Source organism: Mustela erminea, chromosome 2, assembly GCF_009829155.1.
Source record: "Mustela erminea isolate mMusErm1 chromosome 2, mMusErm1.Pri, whole genome shotgun sequence".
NCBI lineage: Eukaryota > Metazoa > Chordata > Mammalia > Carnivora > Mustelidae > Mustela > Mustela erminea.
In genome coordinates this window covers 48,413,892-48,436,394 of record NC_045615.1, presented here as the reverse complement: position 1 = coordinate 48,436,394, position 22,503 = coordinate 48,413,892, and the positions used below count along the sequence as shown (strand labels likewise).

Here is a 22,503-nt window from a genome sequence, read left to right as displayed (position 1 = left end):
AGCAGGGATTTGAGTTTCTGTTATCCAGCCAATTGAACAAGACTAGTTTAAGAATATTCAAGACAGAGACAATCTAAACATTTGGCAATAATTTAGTATTAGAAGAGGGGGGGACAGGAAGAGGTGGTTGGGATGGAAGGGAGGAAGGAAGAGAGGAAAGAAAGAGGGGAGGGAGGAAAATAAGTAGGAACCTGACTTGCTATGGTCTTCCAGAAATCCAAATGTAGTCAGGTAACATCAAAATGGACCTGAACATAAATCTTCAGTGTTTCTATACCAGTTCTCTCTGGAGGACACTGCTAAGGGATGATTCCAGAACCAGCCTGATTAGAGCACCAGGATGTCTAGACTAAACAAACAAAACAAACAAAAAATCAAGGAAGCCCATTCCTCATTCCTAACTGCTCATTTTCAGAGCCCCCTGGGTGATTTGGTGACCGATTTCTGTCCAAATACTTGTGATTAGGAGAGTGGGTTCTGGAAAATAATTTTTGTTGCATGAAAAAAAAAGTAGACATTCTCTTTTCCACAGGAATTCTTTTCTTCTGTTGTAGAGGAGGGAAAAAAGAAATATTTTCCCTCTACCCTCCTAAGTTCTCCAGCTGAGGCCCTACAAATTAGACAAAGGCAAATTAACAAGGGAAAAGGAAACAATTTATTTGCACATGCACCATGCATAGATGCAGTAGAAACTCAGTGGGGGGTAACTCAAACCAGTGGGCTTATTTTAACAAAGAAGAAGTTTACAGAGAAGTGATAAGACAAAGGAAAAGGGGGTATAGGCTTTTAGGGACAGCAAACTGTGGGAAGGTAAACATATAAGAGGAACCTAATGAAATACCAGGGTTATTTTAGTAAGACATTTTTTGCAGACCCATCTTGCAGTAGGCTCTCCATTTTCTTCACATCAGAAAACGTCCCAAGGAAAGGGGGTTTATGGCAATCCTCATTTCTCAGAAGTCTGCTCTTTGTCAGATCAGGAAAGCTCCAAGAAGGCTTTTTTCTGCATCTATTGATTTCCATTGGCCTCCAGCTCAAAATAATCCTTATTGCCAAGGGGGCATATTCTGCAGCCTACATGGTTTTGAATGTAGTTTGTGAGGACAGCAATTTTGTAGCAACGGCAGCCTTCTTGTAGCCATGCAGTGGCAAGTATGTTTAGAGCCTAGTACTGGGCAGAATGCAGGGATACAAAAGAAATAGAAGTTATGGTCCCTGAGACCAAAAAGTCTATAATCCAGGGTGTCAAGACATGTACACATGAATTAACAGAGAACAATTAGAAAAGGACTTACAGTATTACTCAGTGCCAACCAACATAGCACTGATGGCAGCCCTCCCAAATCTACTGCTGGTAACTCCGTCCCGCCAGGGCTTCTTGCCAATCCAGCTAAACTGATAAGTTTTTAGGAAAGATGTGACATTTAGAGAAGATTCTAGTGTCAAATTCTTTTCTTTTGAAAATACATTGCTGCCCCTGGTTAAACACTACTAATAGCTTTCACTCAGAAAGGAAATATACTCTTAGATAATCACTAGTTTAGACATTGGGCTTCAGTCTTGGGAAAGGCACTTTCAGCTGTTGGACATCATGAAGGTCATTTAAACCTGGGATTTGGGTTCCTGATTTGTAAATTGGAGATAATGATCCATTCAACAAATATTTCCTGAGCACTTAGTAAGTGTTGGAAACTACTTTAGGCGATAATGATATAGAAGTAAGCTAGAGACGAAGTCCCTGCCCTCATAGATAGTAGATATCAGTAAACAAATACAGACTCTTTGAAGATGCAGTAGTAAGCCCAGTGGAAAATCACAAAGCCGGCTGTGTATGTGAATGGGTGGGTGGGGGGTGGGGGGTGTGTGACAGGGTGGGTGGGTAAGAAGATTAAAAGAATGGCAGGTGAGTGGGGAGGGGAGCTGCAATTTTACATAGAATGGTCAAAAACATCTCTTTGATAAGAGGTTGCATTTCCTTCCCTGCATTTTGCACGGGTGCTTGGGGAGGGGGCAGGTGCGCTCATGTGCGTATGCGCATGCGCAGGCCTACATTTCTACGGGTTTAAGGAAGAAGTCAAATAACTGAAAATATGTAAAAAGTGCTTGGTAAATTACTGGGCACTGTGTGGGCATAATATGTTATTATCATTGTTATTATTGCAGGGGAAGTCTAAATTCCTTGGTTTGACATTTAAGACCTTGAGCAGCACAACCTTCTAACCTACCTTTCCAGTTTTGTATCCATTCTCCTCTATACACCTAACTTCCAAATTTATCCAATCCACTTGGTAATTAATCATGTACCATCTCATGTTGCTTTTCCTTTTATTTCTTCTGTTCAAACCCTTTATTATTCCACTTTTCATAAATTCTGTGTCCCAATAAAATGACAAGCATTTCTACATCAGAGTTTTTCTATAAATGCCTTGAGCATAAAAGTTGTTCAATAATTTTTATTGATTTTGTTTGACATACTGGTTTAATGTCTCTCATCACTTTGAAAACTATCACTCAGTTCAGAATTTGATGTCATACTTAATTTTGCATCAGTTTTGACTTGCCTTATTTCTCCTGGAACAGTGTACACTTTGAGAAGCAGAATTTTTGAAAAATTCTGTGTTGCTAAGGAGAGCCTTTAATAGTGGTTAGGACTTCCCCTAAGAATTACCTCATTGTCATTCAGAGCAATAAGTATGCCCTAATCCCATATGTCCTTTTCATGACAATATTCTTATAGCTCTTCATGGCCTTTTCATGTTCTTGGGGTGTTTCTTGCCACTACACATTTATTATGGTCCCTTGAAGAACTTTCAAGTGAATTTTTCCATTGAAAGAATGTCAGAGAAGTCTGAGAAATTGAGGAGAAGAGAAGGATCTGTCAGGTATAGGAGAACCTATAGGGTCAATACTAAGTGAGGTTTCTGTAGGTATCATAATGATTCTCCAAAAAATATCTACATCCTAATCCCTGGGGTCATGAATACATTACCATACATGACAAAAGGACCTTCACAGATGTGATTAAATTAAGGATCTAGAGATGGTGAGATTATTCTGAATTATCTGGGTTGACCTAAAGTAATCACAGTGGTCTTTATTAAAGGGGTGCGGGAGGATCAGAATAAAAGGATCAGAATAAAAGATCTGAGTGGTGTAGTCATAAGCCAAGGAATGCAGGCTGCCTCTAGAATCTGGGGAAAGATAAGGAAAGAAAAGATTATCCCCTCAGCACCTCCCAAGGAATGCATAGCCCTGCTGCTGATCATTTGATTTTAGCCCTATAAGACCAATTTTCAGGCTTTAGACTTCCAGAACTGTAAGATAATACATTTGTGTTGTATTAAGCCCCCACATTTATGGTAATTTGTTACAGTGGCAGTAGGAACTAAGACAATGGTCTAGTAAAAACAACTCCTGAACTAGAAAACTGTCACAGTCTAGCCCCTTCTGCCTTGCTTATTAATTGTGATTCTCAGGAAAATCATTCTACCTCAGTTTTCTTTCCTGTAGCGTGAAATTATTCCTTACAGTGTTGTTATGAAGACAGAGAAAAATCATCTATGTGAGTGCTTTGTAAAGTGTTTTGTGTGACACAAATGTTAGGTGTAAAAATTTGATGAAGCTTGTCTTAATGAGGGTGAGAACTAGGAGAAAGACATCTCTTCTTGGTGCACCAATACCTTAAACGAAAAAACATAAACTATAACCACCATAAAAATACAACTGCCCTTGTTGTTTAGGAAGGGGTCTACTGCAGGGACCACCACTCAGCCATCTCCCCATCAACCAACCTTGTCCCAACCTTCTATCCATCAATCAAACTGAACATGATGAACTGATTACTGCAAGACACAGCCTTAGAGTCCTTCTTAACCCACCTTAGAAAGTTGCTCTCAGTCAACTAGAGCTGGCATGAAATAATTCATTTCAAAACCCTGGCCTAGTAGTTTAGAAAGTGGTCTCTTGGCCAGCAGCACGGACATCACGGTGATCCTCTTAGAAATGCTGATCCCCAGGCCCACACAAGACCTACTGAATCAGAATCCACGTTCCACCAAGATCTTGGGTGCTTCCTACCACTGGTTGAGAGGATATATATTTTGGAGCGGTTTGATTCCCAGTCGTGCAGGTTACTACGGTGTGACCTCAGGCAAAGTGTCTAAATCGTGGAAGCTTGCTTTTTTTGCAGTGCAGAACAACACCCCCTTCACTGAGTTGTTGTGGGAATTAGGCAGATATAAGGCATTTTGCACAGTGCCAGCCCACAATATTCAGTTAATAATAGTTCTTTACATTGTATCATTTGCACATCTACAGCTGCTAACCATACTACACATCCCATTTAGTATTACTGAAGCCACTCGGCAAGGATGATTTTCAAAGCCATCCACGCCCATAGATGGGGGCGGGGGAGTGGGAAGGAAGGACAAGAAAACTGTCTGCAATGTAATCTCCAAATACGCAGGACACTGTACATTTTGCAACACAGACTAAATGTCGGGGGCTTCCTTGCTTTCAGATCTTCACTGCACGTGGCTTTATTAGAAACTGTCTGCTAGAGTCTAGACACAGCCATGGAGTCTGGTGCTGGTGACCTGTGGGAAGGAGCAAGGGCCAGCATTCCTGCTGAGCCGCTCTTGGCCCCAGTCCTCTACCTTTATCTCTTCTTTAACTTTCTGTCTGCCTCTGATCACCTTGCAGTAGAACCATAACCCTTCAGCCTCTAGACAGCTACGCCCCTTGGCGCGCAGCAAGTCGCCGCTGCAAACCCTTCCCCGGGGACCTGGAAGGCTGGGCTGGGGTGCGGCGGGGGCGGAGCTCGGCGTCCTGCTGCCGCCGCCGTCGCCGCCGCCCGCGGAGCTGCAGCCCCTTCCTCTGAGGCTTCGGCCCCGCGGCGCTGCCCTACGTGGACAGGTGCGCGCATCCCGGGCCTGACGGATGAGCAGTCGGGCACGTGAACTCCCACCTCCAATTTGGCTCGGTGCCGGGCAGCGGCGGCAGCGGCGGCGGCGGCTGCAGCCCCGCGGTGGGGGCGGCCCCCGCGGTCTCCGCCCGGCTCCTGCGCGCCGCCTCTGCTCTTTGCATAGTAATATCAGTTCCTGCAAGCACCCAGCTCGCTCCCGGAGCGGGTCTAAAAAGGACCGCTGCTCCAGAGCCCGCCGAAGCCCTCCGTGTGGCGCCGAGAACCGCTGCTTGGGACATGCGACGGGAAAACCCTGCCACAGCGCAGGCAGTCGCCCCGCCGCGCGGGGGAGAACCGGGCCAGAGCAGGTAGGCGACCGGTGGCCGCGGGAGAAGACGCCCCCCTCCCCCCGCCGCGCTCCCTTTGCCCAGCGTCCAACCCGTGGGACCGGAGCTTCGCGGTGTGCTCCGTAGTGACGGGGGATGGATTGGGTCCCACATTTTGCCCGGTGATCGTTTTGCCTGTTGCTCTTTGCCCATCGCATTCTGCGCTCCAGGAGGGGCCGTCTTTCTCGCAGGTGATGAATTTCTCTGCAAGGTCATTGCTCCCTTAGATTCTGGCTTTGAAGGTAAACGGGAGAAGCTACCTGCTGTTCTCGTTCTTGGGCGGGGGTTTTATAATCAATCGGGTGTGCACACTGTAAATGTACAAATAGATGTGTGTGTGTGTCTGTGTGTCTGTCTGTAATACTATAATACTATACTTGTATTTTTCTCATTTTCCCATGCTTATTCTCTTTAGGGTCAAAACACGTGTGTGTGTGTGTGTGTGTGTGTGTGTGTGTGTGTGTCTTTTAATACAAGCACACATTTACATATGTAGTTTTTCCTGAAATAGGTGGAGACGGGGGCCGGGGGGGGGGCAGTCAGAGGTTGATAAAGGGAAATCATTGTAGAGACCAGTTCAGTATCTAGAGGTGAACTTTGGAACGACATTAAATCAGGGTAGAGACTGGAGGCTATAAATGGTTCTTGGGAGAGGGCTTTTAGAAAAGATCTGAACAGTGCCAGCCAATACACACAACAGATTTTCATCCTATCCAGGCAGATCTAAAAGATACGCAAAATTTCAGACGCTGCAGTGGACAATGAAAGGGGGTGTCCGGAGGACGGGGGGGATACCTGGGCACTGGGAGGTGAATTTTAGGTGGTGGGAAGGCAGCAGATCGCTGTTGGATTTAAAGGGCCTCCTGAAGAAGCGTTGGGAGAAATCTCTGCTTGAAGTGTAGACAGTTCAAGGTTAAGATGATGTGAATGTCCAGAAACCGGCAGAGGCAGTGGGGAAAAGGCAGGGGTTTAGAGGAGGAATGGAGAAAGAAGCCCAGAGTCACCAAGAAGCAACTCCCTTTTATTAAGGTATCTTCTTCCAGTTAAAGCAATCCCTGGATATGGCTCATCTGAGTATTTTTCACAGCACATTTGTTAAAGAACCGTCAGTCCATATTTTTATTTTTTTTAATTTTTTTGCGAGGAATCTGGGTCATGGTGGGACTGAAAGAAACTGAGTGTTTACAACACCAGCAAGATTTGGAGAGAGAGTTGATTAAGGCTTAGCTTCATGAAATATTTACACATCTCTTGCGTGGGCTTTTGTTTGCTTTTGTTGGTGCTGCTGCATATTTTACTTTGATAATGCTTTGAGCGTACTTCTCTCGAATGTGCTTATTTTCCTGTTATAAACTATTTTTTCTTTTCCATTGTGTTCACCATTGGCCTGCCCTGAGTCTGGGAATAAAGACACATGAGTCACAGCATAAAGAAGAAAATCTGCTCTGTCCCTATCTGCGAAAGACGGGAGTTTGTATTAGAGAATGTTCTTTAAATAGAATCACAAAGAGCACTTTTCAAGTTTCTATGTGTTGTTGGGGTGGGGGGGGGGAGGAGGAAATGGGTTGTTGATTCATAAACAGGAAAAAAAAGTAGTACTTGCCATTGCAAGTCTAGATGGTGTATCACTGGGATTTATTTTGGAAACAGAGCAGAGGAACTCATGGTGACCCATGCAGTGTGTGTTGTGTTGTGCTGAAGCTTCCCTTAATCCCTAACTAGACTTTTATGAAAATGATGAGGACAGAATCAAAAGTGCAGTGCTTTGCGTGGGAAGTGGAGGCCTGAAGCATGACCTGAATCAGGTCTGTCTCAAATGGAGGTCAGGATAGGGTCCAACGAGCTGTTTTGAAATTTAGGTGTTTTTTTTTTGTTTGTTTGTTTTTGTTTTTTAAGATCTTATCTATTTATTTGACAGACAGAGATCACAAGTAGGCAGAGAGGCAGGCAGAGAGAAAGTGGGAAGCAGGCTTCCTGCTGAGCAAAGAGCCCAGTGCAGGGCTCCATCACAGGACTCTGGGATCATGACCTGAGCCGAAGGCAGAGGCTTAACCCACTGAGCCACCCAGGCGCCCCAAAATTTAGGTGTTTTTTAATTGCCTCAATACACTTGCCTTAATTATTTGACCCTTTGACATTTTATTGATCGTGCTCAAATATACTTAAAAGAATATATTAGACACAGCTCTTCTTCACTGTATGACTTTCCAGTCAGAAAATCTATAGCTGATGGGGAAGCATGAAAGTATCAGCCATGGAATCCCAAATCCTAAAAGATTGGCCTCCAAGATTCAGGACACACAATTCCAGCCCCAGTTCACACTTGGGTTCCTTGTACCACCTTCAGTGGTGACAGATTCTGCCCTCGATGCACTTACTTACTTACTTACTTCTTCACTGATTCATTCACACATTCGACATTTGTTTATCCAGAACTTACCATGGTCTTAGACTATGGAACAGAAGAGAAGAGTGAGGGAGACACAGCCCCTGCTGGTACAACTTGGGAGGCCAGGAGCACCAGCTAGTTAAGTGCTCTGACAAAGCCTGCACAGGAAGCTGTGGACGCCTGGTCGCGGAGATAGAGAAGACAAGGACAGTGCCTGGAAACTCGAAGGACGAGAGGAACTAGTCTGATAAAGAGAAGAGAGAGAGGAACAATCCTGGTAGAGGGACCAAAGGATGAAGAGGCCCAGGAATAATAAGTAGCTGGAGGTAGGTGAAAAACTGCAAGTAGACAAAGGTGGAAAGATGAGGCTGAAAGGAAGCTGATTGACCTTCAAACTGAAATCTGGCAGAGCCCCTGACTCATCTGGTCAGTAAAAACCGTTTGACCTGGTCAAGTGAGACACACACGATTATAGGGAGGCACTGTGTTCCCATCCCCCAACTTTATATCCTTCAAATATCTAGAAACCCCATTTACTATTGTAATGACCTGATTAAAAGGGAGACGTGCCCTTGAGGAAGTCCTAATTCTCTGTGCCTCGATATCTTCGTCTACAAAATGTCTACTACCCACTTCCCGTATTGTAAAAATGAAAGGGAATGAAAGAATGGAGATTGGAGCAGAGAATCTTATTTTTATGATAACATTCCTCAGGGCAAAAAGATGGAAAATACTGTATATGCCAAGGATTTAATTGTCCCAGATGACACCAAAAGCACAAGTGTGATGGTCTGAAAAACTGAAAGAAAAAAAGAAGTAGCTCAGAAACACACTCTAAAGAGAGCCAGGTCTCATACAATTTTTAAAATTCTGTTTTAAGGGAGGGAAATATATATGGCAGTCCCACAGTAATCAGTAAGTGCCCTTCTGGAACGGGTCACAACCCATTGTGAAGTCAGTGTACTGGGTCTGATGGCATTTTTATTTAAAAAAAATAAAGTAAGGGGCACCGGGGTGGCTCAGTGGGTTAAAGCCTCTGCCTTCCGCTCTGGTCATGATCCCCAGGTCCTGGGATCGAGCCCCGCATTGGGCTGTCTGCTCAGCAGGGAGCCTGCTTCCTCCTCTCTCTCTCTGCCTGCCTCTCAGCCTACTTGTGATCTCTATCTGTCAAATAAATAAATAAAATCTTTAAAAAAAATAAAATAAAATAAAAGTAAAGCAGAATAGAAGGATAAGTACAGCTCATGGAACTCTTTGATTAAATATATATTTATTTATAGGTATATAGACACATCGGACTATGATTTAGAATGTATATCTGATTAAGCATCATGTTCCAAAAAGTCCAAAAGCTACTTCTTTAAGTGACAAAAAGAGATGCTTCCAATTTGCAAGACCCCAAGAGTCAACTGGGACATCTGGTACACACGCATGTACACAATATTCCGAAGAGCCGAACTGCCTTGAGAAAGGAAAGACATTATGACTTACCAGTAATTCACGGCAGTGAAGTTAGGAGAGGAGACCTTGTGGACTGCATTAATCCAGAAAGGCTTCAAGGAGGAGATGGAACGTGAGCTACTTTATGAAAGATCAGTGGATCTGGTTGGGCTGTGAGGAAGGGGTGGTGTTCTAGAAGGAGGAAGTAAAAAATGAGGTGAGGTAATATGAACTTTATTTAAGAATCATTTAAAAAAGAAAAAAATGGGAATCAAGTTGCAGGGAGGGAATTGCAGCAGAAATTCTGTTTGGACTAAAATCTGACTCAAGAGTTGCAATTTATTTTATATCTAAGATTTCTTTTCCTAGTACTACTGCTTTAAGAAAATCTAGACAGAATGTCCATCACGTCATAAATCTGTCATTTCCTGCCTTTAAGAAGAAATCTTTTTTTGCAATAATTTACTAGCTAGGCCTTGTTTCGATTGAATTTAATAAACAATTGAAATCATGTGACACACCACACTGTAGCCTGAGCATTTCATTTCTCAGAACACAAGTACCATCATTGGCACAGAGGGACAAGGGTGATCGAGTGACTGCCCCAAACTGGGCAAACCTTTCTATTCTCTCCCGTAAGTCTCCTTTCCTGCATGCCTCTTGGGTATAGAGCCCCGTGCTAGGACCTGTGCTAAGAACCGACAGCTTTATGGAAAATGAAACAGACGACTTGGTACTCAGAACCCAAAAAGGAAGGGCAGAACCTGGCAGATTTTATTTTCCAGTTGCACTCTGACTTGTTCATCATTTAAAGATTTAAATAGGGTTGTATGCATTTTGAGAAGTTGGCATCAGTGATTTTTGCTGCCACCTGATAGCTATTTCGAGTCGATAAAATCGGGTGAGGAAGTCTTTATTCGTGCTTTTTAACATGTTGGGTGGGCTTCTTTCAACTCTTGCTGGCTTTCCTAGGGAATCAAGCAGTGTTATGGTATTGATACCCTTTAGAATAAGGTTATGCCCTTCACCGGAAGAAGAGGGACAGTTACAATAGACTCAGGTGCCTAAATTAGTTGGCTTTGGAGTAAGATTCACTTTTTTTTTTTTTTTTAAGATTTTATTTATTTACTTGACAGAGAGAGATCACAAGCAGACAGAGAGGCAGGCAGAGAGAGAGAGAGGGAAGCAGGCTCGCTGCTGAGCAGAGAGCCCGATGCGGGCCTCGATCCCAGGACCCTGAGATCATGACCTGAGCCGAAGGCAGCGGCTTAACCCACTGAGCCACCCAGGCGCCCGGGAAGATTCACTTTTTATAAAGATGTCCCAGAATGCTTGTTCATCTTCCTTCTCCACATCAGAATGTGTAAATCAGTGATAACCTAAGTTTTTTGCAGAAGAGTCAAGTCCAGAATAATAAAAACATTTAGAGGCTTCATTTGAATTGAAAAGACATTTTATTGAATTTTATGGGGGAAAATGTAAATGCGCGTACCATTTAGATTACTTAGTGTCTTGAATGCCAGTGAGAAAAATTTTCACAGCTTTTTATCTGGGCTTATTGGAGTTGGCAACACAATAACAGCTTTCTAATTTTTCATGTCTGTAATTAGATTGTCGGCTTTATTTTAAAGCGAGCAGTGTAAGTGGGAGGCCGAATTATTATTATCAGGCAATAGTAACTGACCCTTAGCTGGAAGGTTAAATGCTATGACCTATTGAAGCCAAATCTGAATCTGGAAGTAGGGCTTAGAAATCTGTATTTTACGATGGTCTTAAAGGGATTCCAGTAGCCAGGCCTGAACACCACTGTTTAGTCCTGCCTTTAGTTACTGGGAAATAAAAACATTACAGGTGAATCCCAGATGAGTGAATAATTTGTCCTAATCCTTGTTAGAGCTGCGGCTGAAATCTAGACTTCTTTCTATTCTCTACCAATTCTGTGCTAAGGGAAGAAGGAACAGGATCTGAAGAGAGGATTTGAATGGCTCCAGAGTGGTGGGGGGAAGGGAATTCTAATTATTCCTGCATCCCTCCCTCCCATATTGAGAGTCAATGCCGTAAGCCTTTCTAAGTGACTGTGCCGGTTTCTCTGTCCCAGGGATCTGGGATGTGGCAGAAAAATTGTGGGCATCAGCTGTGTGATCCGAGGCAAGGCGCTCTCTTGGCCTTACACACCAGATTCAATTTAAAAATGTTAATTCCTGGGTCTTAAACACAGTGGATACTCAAGCCAGCCCTGGAAAGATTGCTTTAGTCAGTAGTCACAGCCTGTGACCCTTGGAGATCCAAGCAAACCCTGAAAAAAGGCAAGGCTAGGGAGTAAAAATTCCCAAAGTCACGGGCACCTCCAGGGACCTCGGCGCTTTGCTAATTCAGTAACCGACAGCTGGACAGAGAGCTCCAGAGCCCCTTAAAAAATCATATTTGCATCTACTAATTTTCTAGAGAAAAGGAGTTGCAGAGGCTCCTTTTTAAAGCCTGAATTGTAAGTGGTCCAGCAAAGTGGGAGATCTGGTTTAGGGGGAATAATCAAGATGTTTTATGGGAGATACACTCTTGATTGTTTTCTCAGGATATTAATTTCTAAATAACCTAAAATTAAAACAACCATATTAGGTCTATGGGAGACTCTTCTTTTTCTTTATAATGCACAACTTCGGGTAAATTAAGAGCTCAAGGGAGTTAAGCATTTGTTTTCCCTGTATTTTCTCAGTAATCAGAGCATCTTTTTTGTTTCAATTCTTGTTGACAGTTTGTCTGAAATGTAATAGTCTGTGCCTATGCATCTGCTTAATAAGTACAATATGGCAGATATCATCAGGATTCAGAATTTTGCATCAACTCCAGATTTTTGTTCTGAATTATGGCCATGTGGGATAGTGCTGCTGAATATAATAGAGAAATCTTGAGTTGTTTTCCTTCTTTTTTTATTCTGAAGTGAATTTGCTTTCTCCTGCTATACTTTTTTAAAACTGTTGTTCAGAAATGCAAGAGATAACTTGATTCCTTGTGGATTCCACTTTGTTAGACTTTGGTCCTTGCCTTTGCCCTTACATCATTTTGCAATGCTCAGTCCTTCATCCTAAATTAGCTTCTCAGTCCCCTAAAACATGACTTAAAGATCAGTTATTTCAGCAACCCTTCTGTGATTCTTATGCCCTGTTTTCTTATATAGCACGAGCCTTTTTTTTTTTTTTAAGATTTTATTTATTTATTTGACAGAGAGATCACAAGAAGATGGAGAGGCAGGCAGAGAGAGAGAGAGGGAAGCAGGCTCCCTGCTGAGCAGAGAGCCCGATATGGGACTCCATCCCAGGACCCTGAGATCATGAGCTGAGCTGAAGGCAGTGGCTTAACCCACTGAGCCACCCAGGCGCCCCTATAGCATGAGCTTTTGATTTGTACTTCGTTTTATGGTTTCCTAAGCATGTCTTTATTTGAATCCTATATATGATTTCTCCTTGAAAAATGCAGGTAAAAATTAAGTGACTAGAATTTTAATGATAATGAGAATTTTAATCAGTGCTAAGGTTCATAAAAGGGTGTGCATTTCCCCTTGCATCCTTGAATGAGTCAAAATTGCTTACGACAAATGGGTGTGGAGGTTTGATCTTGTTTCCATGTTGAACATGTTCTGAAAGCAGTCAGAGAACAGAAATCTGTCAATGTCAGGGTCAGGGGCTGAATTCTCATTAAGTGAATGAAAATGCCTATGCAATCTCCTTTCACATGGGGATGATTTCATGTCTATACATATAGATTCTCAGCAGAAGGATCCCTGGCTGTAAACATCTGAGAGACCTGATGCACTTCACTTAACCTGTCCAGTCCTCAGGCTTGAAGAAGTATGTGAGAGATCATAAGTTAAAAACTGGCAGTTTGCAGGACCAGCAGGAAGATCATATTTTATGTGGCTTGTGGGTGTTTCTTTTTAATAAGTCAGTATTTAAAAATCAAGAGATACAGAATACAAAACAAAACACTGATGCTTATTCTCTGGGTAGGAGCTAACTAATGGTATATGTTATCTCTTTATTTCACACCAGTCCCCACCACTCCCTACTGTCTATCGGACACTGAGGCTTTCTATAAGTTACTTGTACTCAACAACTTCATTTAATAGGAATTGAATTTGCAAAGTCTGGATTAGGTGTTTCCTAAGGATCATGGAGCCCTCCAGTGCTGTACTCATGAAACTGATCAGACTCTACAAAGTAGGGAGATCACTGCATCCATGCAGTTAACTTCCATAAACTATGAGGGTCTAAAAAGTTTCCACCATCAAAATACATAGATTCTATGAAAGATTAATGAATGCAAACTAAGTTGACCCCATCTGTTAGTAAGGGAATAGTGAATTTTGTTTGCTTGTTTGTTTTACTGTCCCACATTTAGCAACAAGCAAACAAAATGAACTGTCTGAACAATTTATTTATTCTTCAACTAAACCTTTACCTTAACCAATAACTACAACTTGACATCAGATTGCTTTATGTATTTTTATTTTTTATTTATTTTTTAAAGATTTTATTTATTTGACACAGAGAGAGAGAGGGAGAGAGATCGATCGATCAGGCAGGGAGAGGGGTAGAGAGAGAGGGAGAAGCAGGCTCCCTCTCCATCCTGTGGGCTCTATCTCAGGACCCTGGAATCATGACCTGAGCCCAAGCAGATGCTTGACCAACTGAGCCACCCAAGCGCCCCTAAAGATTTTATTTAATTATTTGTCAGAGAGAGAGAGAAAGAGAGTGTGCAAGCACAAGCAGGGGGAGTGGCAGGCAGAGGGAGGAGCAGGCTCCATCCCAGGACCCTGGAATCATGACCTGAGCCCAAGGCAGAATCTTAACCCACTGAACCACCCACGTGCCCCAATGTATTTTGAAATGCACCCTATCTGTATGTTATGTACAACTCTTCAGATATATACCAAACTTGCAGAGACTCCTGGAAGCCCAGAGCACATCTCAGTCTTTGAAGTAACCCGCGCATTCCATTCAGTCGGCCGTTGAGAACAGACTGTCCGAAGTAGTGTCAACTCCTATCTCCGTTTGTGGCTCTGTCTGTACAGCTGAGAAGGGCTCACCTAGCGATGACAGTCGGCGGGGCTGTCAGCCCATCGCCCAGATCACTGCGCAGTCTGGCCACAGGCTGGCGTGGCCTTGCTCCGCTGCTACGGCTCGCCAGGAGCTGACTGTGGCAGAGTCGATCTCTTCGTGTTGTAAATAGAGATAGATGCCTTTTGGAGACAATCAGATGACAAGCTTGGGCAGAGCTCTGAAGTAGAGAAAGCTCTTAATTAATAGCTCTCTCAAATCTCATTCTTTCTCAGCGGCTGCTGCCGCTTTCCTTCCTCGTGCACACTTCACTGCGTGCCACCCCCACATCGTGCCTCCTACCTGGCTTCTAAAAACATCCTCACATCGAATTCTTCATCCCAGAGTGCCCTGCTTTGGCAGCCTCACTCCAAGAAGACAGCACTGAGAAGAGTGGCAGGGGAAGCCAACAGACGACATGGCGACCTCGCCTCTACCGTTGCTTTGGACGAAGTGCATTTCCTTGTAGGATGAGGTCCACGTCTGTAAGTATTAGGCCTGCTATCACCCGAAATGTCTTGATAATACATAAAAGACCACAGGTGCTAAAATTCTTTAGGGATAAAGTTCATTTTCCTTCGTGACTTTAAATAACATAGATTTAGTTACACTGAAACTTTCAGGCTTGTAGGAAGAACTCTTGTCCTAGTCCCCTGGTGGTTATTTGGATGTTTAAAATTGTAATGATGGGTTTTTAAAGATCATCCCTCTGGGGTTTGTGGCTTTTGAGTAGTGAGTCTAACTCTCGGGGAGGGATGATAAAAGTTCGTAATGTGAGCTTGATGGATTGGGGATGTGTCCATTACTTCTGCTTTGCAAATGCAATAAAAGCATTCCTCAAACTGGAAATAGGATTTTATTTAGGAGATGAAGTATAGAATGTGAAAGAGAGCTGGCGGAAGCTCTGATTTAAGGAAGACGGAGGCTTGGATCACTTAATACATTTATGTTGAGTACTTGATATATATGTTGGGCCCCGCGCTACGGGCTGGGGATTCAAAAATGAATAAAACATAGGCTGAACTCTCAAATAATTCCGACTCCTGGCCTACATCAACATATTAATAAATACGGCTCAGCAAAGTTAGAGTGGGCTCTTTTCCTGGGGATTCCTTGGGAATTCCCTGAGCAGCCTCACAAGCAGGCTTCTTTCTCTGTCCCAAACAGACACCCCTGAACCTCTCTCTTCCTTCCTTTAGGCCCAAGCAATTCACTTACTTTCCATCCCTCGTCTCAGCTTCGCCAGCTGCGCACCGCACCTGGGCTCCTTTCTTCACAGCCAGGCCAACTTGAAAATGAGAGGAAGCCTTTGCCACGCTACACTCCCTTAATGTTGTCAAAAATAAAAATGCAGGCATACGTACTTTCAACTTCATTCTGCTAAAAACCAACTAAGAAACAGAGGGTAGCAAATAGGACCAAGAGGAGGCAGGTGTAAGATTAAGAAAACTTCTAAGTTTCTGCTGGCACCTAGTTTCTATGTTATAAGTCGTTTCCAGCCCATGAGTACACCAGAACGTCAATATAACTTCACACCCCCCCTTTTTCTTCTATGCAAGAAAACACCTACAAATGCAAGTGAGATAAATGAGAGTAACATTATTATAGAAATTACTTTATCATTGGGATTAGCGTAGCTGACGGTAGAGAAAACGGCTCTAAATTAGTCATTTAATAAATCACTTGCTGTCAGTGGCACTTTACCATTGCTCATAAATGGTTTGTAATACACTAGTGTATTTTAAGACAAGTTAAAGGCCACTGTTTTGCATTAGTGCTTAGACTCTCAAGGATCACTTCCACCCTTGGAAAATGATCTTGAATCAGATCATTATTGGGTAATGTACCCATTTTGGGGTACTGAAAACACCTAAGTGTTTTCATAGTTGCTCCGTGAAATATTCCATGTCCTCGTGCTATCCTTGTTTTCTAAGGTGTGCTTATCGCTCTTCCGTGGTCTTCCTCTTCAGCACCTTACGACCTGGGAAGGCCAGGTGGTCTAATTGCTGTCTCTGGAATGCCTGGTGATTGCTTCCACCTTTATATGTTCATCCCTACTGAGAAGGGACCTTTCCTGTGGCACAGGGGAAGTAAGAGAAGAGGGCAGCACCTAGATTTCAGAACTAATGATGATAAGCAGTAAAGAATGAAAAGCCAGCCAAACACATGGGGAAGAGGAAGGAAAGTTGGGTAAAGGGAGAGCAGGAGCCCGAGGGAACCACTTAGGGCATTTTTGACATCTTGGTTCTAGGGCAGAAGAGAACCCTAGGACATTTCTCTTCATCCATCTACTTTCCCCTATAAGGAAACAGGAGGTGGAGAGATGACAGATCTGTTTGTTAATGAGTTACAACTCTTTCAGAACATTCAAAACTCTTTCAAAGCATTCTTCAGACTTTTTTGTCGGTGACATCCTGCTAAACCCATTTCTCATCTAGACCAATCTATGAGATTTGAACTATTACTTCCCCCATTGTAGAGATGAGGAAACAGATTAAAAACTTGCCCAAGGTTCCTCATATAGTAGCCAGCTGAGCTGTGTGCACATTCAGTCGTCCGACTTCAAAGGTCACAGGCTTCACGACTGAGCCACACTGCAGTGTAGTAACGTTATTAATTATTGTTACCACTGGGTCAAAAGAAGAGGAATAGTTTGGATTTTATAGATGGATTTCTTTCATCTCGGATTTTAGGTTGCTGAAAAAATTGAAAACTTCTAAATAAGAAATAAGACATTCTTTAAGCAAACGCGGGGAGTTCAAAGACAAACATTTTAGGCTGAAACTTTACAAATCATTGTATAGGCGGTTGAGTTGAAAAACAAAAATCTTTTATCAAAATATCCAGGTAACACATACGTTCAGCAAATAGCGTTTCTTTGTTTCTCAAGAGAAGAACCAAATACATATCAGGTAGTCACGTGCTCATCCACGTGCGCAAACAGACCTAGAACAAGAACAAGGGAGCGTGTGCCTGTGCTTAGCCCTACCCATGGACTTTGGACTCAGAACTATTTATAGAACTAGTGTTTCTGTGATTGATGTTTTAATCATAGATACTCATTTACTTATGAAAGTTGAGCAATTCCTCATTATAGCTTGCAGCTAAGTGTTCTAGTTGCAAATTAAAGGCTGAAAAAAAGGCAGTCTGTGTACAGAAGGCTCATTTGAGACAAGTTCCTTCTGAAAACTATTTCTTTTTTTTTTTTTTTAAAGATTTTATTTATTTATTTGACAGAGAGAGATCACAAGCAGGCAGAGAGGCAGGCAGAGAGAGAGGAGGAAGCAGGCTCCCTGCTGAGCAGAGAGCCCGATGCGGGGCTCAATCCCAGGACCCTGGGATCATGACCTGAGCCGAAGGCAGCGGCTTAACCCACTGAGCCACCCAGGTGCCCCTGAAAACTGTTTCTAATAATTAAAGACATTTGGCAGGGGGATGAAGACGTCATCTCTGTCCATTTTGAAGATGAAAATCCACTAATTGTTTTTAAAGCCATGACTTCTGCCTTAATTTATTTTTAGTTCCTTAGAAAGCAATTGATTTTTTTTTAGTTAAGAAAAATAGGCAGAAGTCCCCTACGGGCCTTGGTCTTATTACTGGACTCTTGTCATCAATCTGGAAATGTCTTTACCACTTTGTGTGGTTACACAATCCAAATGCCTTGTTCTGGGGGATGGCATGGTAAAGCGCACCAGTTTTCAAAATGCAGGAGATTCTGATCAGTGACCTGTAAGATGATCTTAGGTAGCATACAGATTTACTTTTTATTTTAATAGTAAAACATATGAATTTAATAGTAAAACAATGAATTTCTTTTAGTATAAATATATTAAGAATACATATAACAGTGTATTTTTAAATGCTGTATTTTGAAAATATACCATAAACCAAGTGTACTATATACTATATGAAAAATAAATTACTAGCACATCAAACATGTGGTTTTACCATTTCTTAAGTAGGCAAATGTTTTCAACTAGTGCAGCAGTTAAAGTCAATTGAATAAAAAAGGTTAGGCAAAAAAATAGTGTAGATAAGAAGCACCATAAGGCAAAAATCATGAAAGTGGCACACAAATGTCACTATCTGGGAAAGAGGTACTTGAGGTCATGTCATTGCCCAAGGCACCTCAGTTTTCTCTAGAAGTGAAAAGCTTGGTCCAGAAATTCCTAAGAACAATTTTAGTTTTAATGTCCAAGTTTTTAGAAATTGTCTTCCATTTATTTTTCTTCTATCGTCAGCCTGTTTTCTGCATTTAGGGTCTCTTCAGCCATTTCTGGAACTTGGAGATGCCCTTCTTAGCCCCTGTCTCCATCACCACCAAGAACTTAGGCATTCATTTATTTACTTATGTATTCATGGAACAAACAGCCTGTGGAGAGTTTCTGTGGTAGGTGTTGTCGACATGCAAGAAAGCTAGAGGTCTCTCCTCTCTGTCTTCTGTGTTAAATGAGTTTACATGTCTGTTATTCCCATTGAAGTTAAAGCCTTTGGAACCCTGGACTTCTGCCATAATCTTTTCTTTGTACTTCCTCAGCAACTAAGAGCTCTCCATTGGAAAGTCCCTTCATTGGTAAAACCCATGGTCAAGGCTCGTATTAGAAATTTAAAACATGTGTGATGCAACTCCTGAACAAAAGTGGCTTGTACATTTCATGAATAGAAAGGTCTAACTCTTGGGCTCTTTTGAATACAAAGGGAAAAATTAGTACTATCATGATTTTTGAGTATAGAATAATGCATCTTTGGTCAGTTAGAAATCTTTACAAGTTTGAGTGAAATGAAAAATTTTAGCATTTATGTTTTCTTGAAATCGGTTACATTGAGGGAGGAGTTGCATTTCAATGACGCTTATTGTTTTTCTGTATCATTTACCCCTTAACAAGTGGCTAAGGTATGAGTGCTGTTATGACTACTTTTTCCTGGGAATTTGTCCTTGAGAAACATTGTAGAAATGTTGCAAAGCACCTGGATGTGGTGAGTGTAAATTGTCTCCACTGTCTATGTAATGTCAATAGAGCTGTTTTATGCTTGCCAGCAATTCATAAGATTTTTCTATACTGGTGAAAAGGATATAGCTGTGGTTTCCTGCCGAAGTTTCTATATAATAGTGAGAAAAGCATCAGAAGATGCAGTTGCTTGTGGTTGTTTGCTCATGCACTGCTGCTCCTTTCTTTTCTGTAAAAAACAGGAAGCTGAAATTTGCTCTTAGATCAGTCGATGTTTAAGAAGGTCTTAACTATGGGCTAATGCGTAAGGATGTGAAGATGAAAAGATGCTTCTCTGCCTTTAAAGGCCATAAATTCTTACTATTAAGAAATATTAAAGTAAAGTTAAAGCACTCATGACCGTATTGACTCTCAATGCACATACGTTGCAATGAAAATTGAGAACTTGGAATTGTTTTTCAAATTTTTAATGTTCCTGTTTTATCGTGAGTAGATGTAAGTTTCCAAATGTCACATTAAAATGTATTTTGAAGAAACAGCGAGTTAGCCAGGTGGTTTTTTAACTCTGGTAACTGCAACAAACTTCAAATTCGTTTTTTTAGTTTTTCTCTGTTCTGTGCTCATGGATCAGACTTCCAGTTCCCCAGCCCAGTAGTTTTGAGTGGAAGTGAGCAAAGAGCATATTCCAAGTCTCTTTCTCAAAAACAAGGTAAAATTAGATAACATGCTTAGGCTGCATAAATCAGTACTATTGCATTTGATACTGTCATAATTTTTCTTAAAAAGAAAGCCATGCACAAAAAGAATACCCATAACCAAGTATCTATTCTGAAAATAGGGGCAATATAATGGAAGCCGTATCAATTAGGAAAGCAGAACCACTATGGTGGGTATGGAATAATAGATTTATTAGAAGTTTTACACCTTACACAATCATGGGAGCTTATAAAAACAAGTTTGTGGGAAGCATCTGGTGTTGGGCCTGAGGTCATTGTAGATTCGCAGAGCTGGCAGTGGCAAAGAAAGCCTGGGTATGAGGCAGAGCCCAGCAAGGACAAACTAGAACCTGAAAAACTGGAACACATAGGACAAAGCGGAATCGTGTTGGACTCCCATTTCCTCCAAACTCAGTGACCTGGGAGAAGCGGAGAAGGAGCTGGCCCTCATTCGCTGAGGAGCTCTTGGTGGCCCTGAGGGGCAGAGGCTGAGGGAGAGGTTGTGGTGAGGGGCTAGGACCTGCAGCCTGGTTACTGCTGGATGTCACCATGGTGAGTTGCAAGATCCATGCACAGCCACTGTTTCCCTACAAGCATAGTCGTGCTGCTGCCCTACTTCTGCCTCCAGATCCCACGTAGTTTTCCCTTACAGCCAACTACACTGAAGAACTGTTTAGGGAAGGGAATTCTGGGAATGGATTTCCATCTGAGCTAAGTGGATGCTTAGTACAAAACCACCCCAGAAACTAGCCAATAGAAACAGAAATGTCTAAGGTTAGAAAGTCCCTTGTTTCTGAGTTTTGCGAGAGTCTTTTCTTCCATGGGACTCAGAGTCCGTCTGCTTCTAGATGATACTTAAGACATTTTCTTCTATAGACTTATACAAAATTTATTCTACCTGCAACTATAAGTTGTTGGTTTACTTCCATTCAAAACTAAAATTTCAGAAAGAGCTATCTATAAAAGAAAAGGTTCTAAGATTCATGTCATTTAAGGCGCTGAGCTCATCTCCTCAAATTATATATCATCTTGCAGTGGAAAGGTTGGTGAAATTGACTCTGCCCATGGCTGGGTGATGCAAGGATGCTTTCTGCCACAGTAGATTCCAAACTCCATTTTTAGATTTCTGTAGGTACTACAGAAGGTTAATGTAATATAATGTTACAGAAAAACGAACGGCCTTCCAGTGTTTCTTTTATTTATTTGGTTTGTTCTGAAACTCTTGGGTGTGAGGATGTATGCTGTGGGGCCATATTATGTGGTGAGCTTACCAGTGGTGGAACTATTCAGCCAGATGTTATAGTCAGGATTCCTGTAATGACTAAGAGGCTGGCCTGTGGCACTTCCAAGACACATCCATTTTTGAGATTCTTTGAGTCTTTATCATGGATTCTCAACCCCCCTTTCCCCCCCCAGCTCACTAGATGAATGATATCTACAGATAGGCTCCCCCTGTAACTCCAACTTTTTCTGTCTCACCTAAAAAGTACATTGAAGTGCAAGCAAATGGCAAAAAAATAAAAATAATCAACCCAATTTTTTTAAAAAAACGGGTAGAGGATCTGAATAGACATTTTTTCAAAGAAGACAGACCGATGACTAATAGGTGCTCAGCATCACTAATCATCAGGGAAATACAAATTCAAAACCACAATGAGATCACTTCACATCTGTTAGAATGGCTGTTTTTTAAAAAGACAAGAAATAACAAACATTGGAGAGGATGTAGAGAAAAGGACACCCTTGTGCAGCTTTGGTTGGAATGTAATTGGGTGTAGGCACTGTGGGGAAACAGTATGGAGGTTCCTCAAAAAATTAAATTAAAAATGAAAGTACCGTATGATCCAACAGTTCTACTTCTGGGTATTTATCTGAGGGTAATGAAACACTAACTTGAAAAGATATCTGCACTGCGATAGTCACTACAGCATTATTTGCAGTAGTCAAGTAACTTAAGTGTCATTGATGAATGGACAGGTAAAGAAAATGTGATTTTACACACACACACAGAGGAATATTATTCGGCCATTAAAAAGAAATCTTGTCATTTGCAAGAACATGGATGGAACTCAAGGGCATTATGTTAAGTGAAATAAGTCTGACAAAGACAAAGTGAGATCATATGATTTCACTTATAAGTGGAATCTAATAAAACAAAAGAACACAAACCAAAATGAGCTCATAGATACAGAGAACAGAGTGTGGTTGCCCGAGGTGGGGGTGGGAGTGAAATGGGTGAAAGAGGTCAAAGGGCACAAACTTCCAGTTATGAAATAAATTGGTCCTAGGAATATACTGTACAGTGTGGGGACTCTAGTGAATAATATTGTGTTGCATGTTTGAAAATTGCCGAGAGAATAGACCTTAAAATTTCTCATTACAAGAAAAAGATTTGTAGCAGTATGGTGTTGCCTGTTAACTAGACACTGTTGTGATCATTCTGCAGTACATACAAATATCACATCCTTATGTTGTACTTCTGAAATGATAATAACAATATATGTCAGTTATAGCTCATTTTAAAAAAAATGCCAGTAAGTGGGACACCTGGGTGACTCAGTGGGTTAAAGACTCTGCCTTCGGCTCAGGTCATGATCCCAGGGTCTTGGGATCGAGCCCCACATCTG

General features: G+C 42.0%; 1 protein-coding gene across 4 annotated transcripts in view; it reads left to right on the top strand.

The window, feature by feature from the left end:
* Window positions 1-4,789: 4,789 nt before the first annotated feature.
* Window positions 4,790-22,503, top strand: part of GPRIN3 (GPRIN family member 3) — a 62,110-nt gene continuing 44,396 nt past the window's right edge. Inside the window, exons 1-3 of one of the 4 annotated variants that reach the window (XM_032332882.1) lie at window positions 4,790-5,271; window positions 12,878-12,963; window positions 14,038-14,696. The gene's annotated coding sequence lies outside the window, so the exon portion shown is untranslated. Of the gene's footprint in view, window positions 5,272-12,877; window positions 12,964-13,945; window positions 14,697-22,503 lie in introns of those variants that run through there. The other 3 variants (XM_032332883.1, XM_032332880.1, XM_032332881.1) reach the window with 3 other exon arrangements.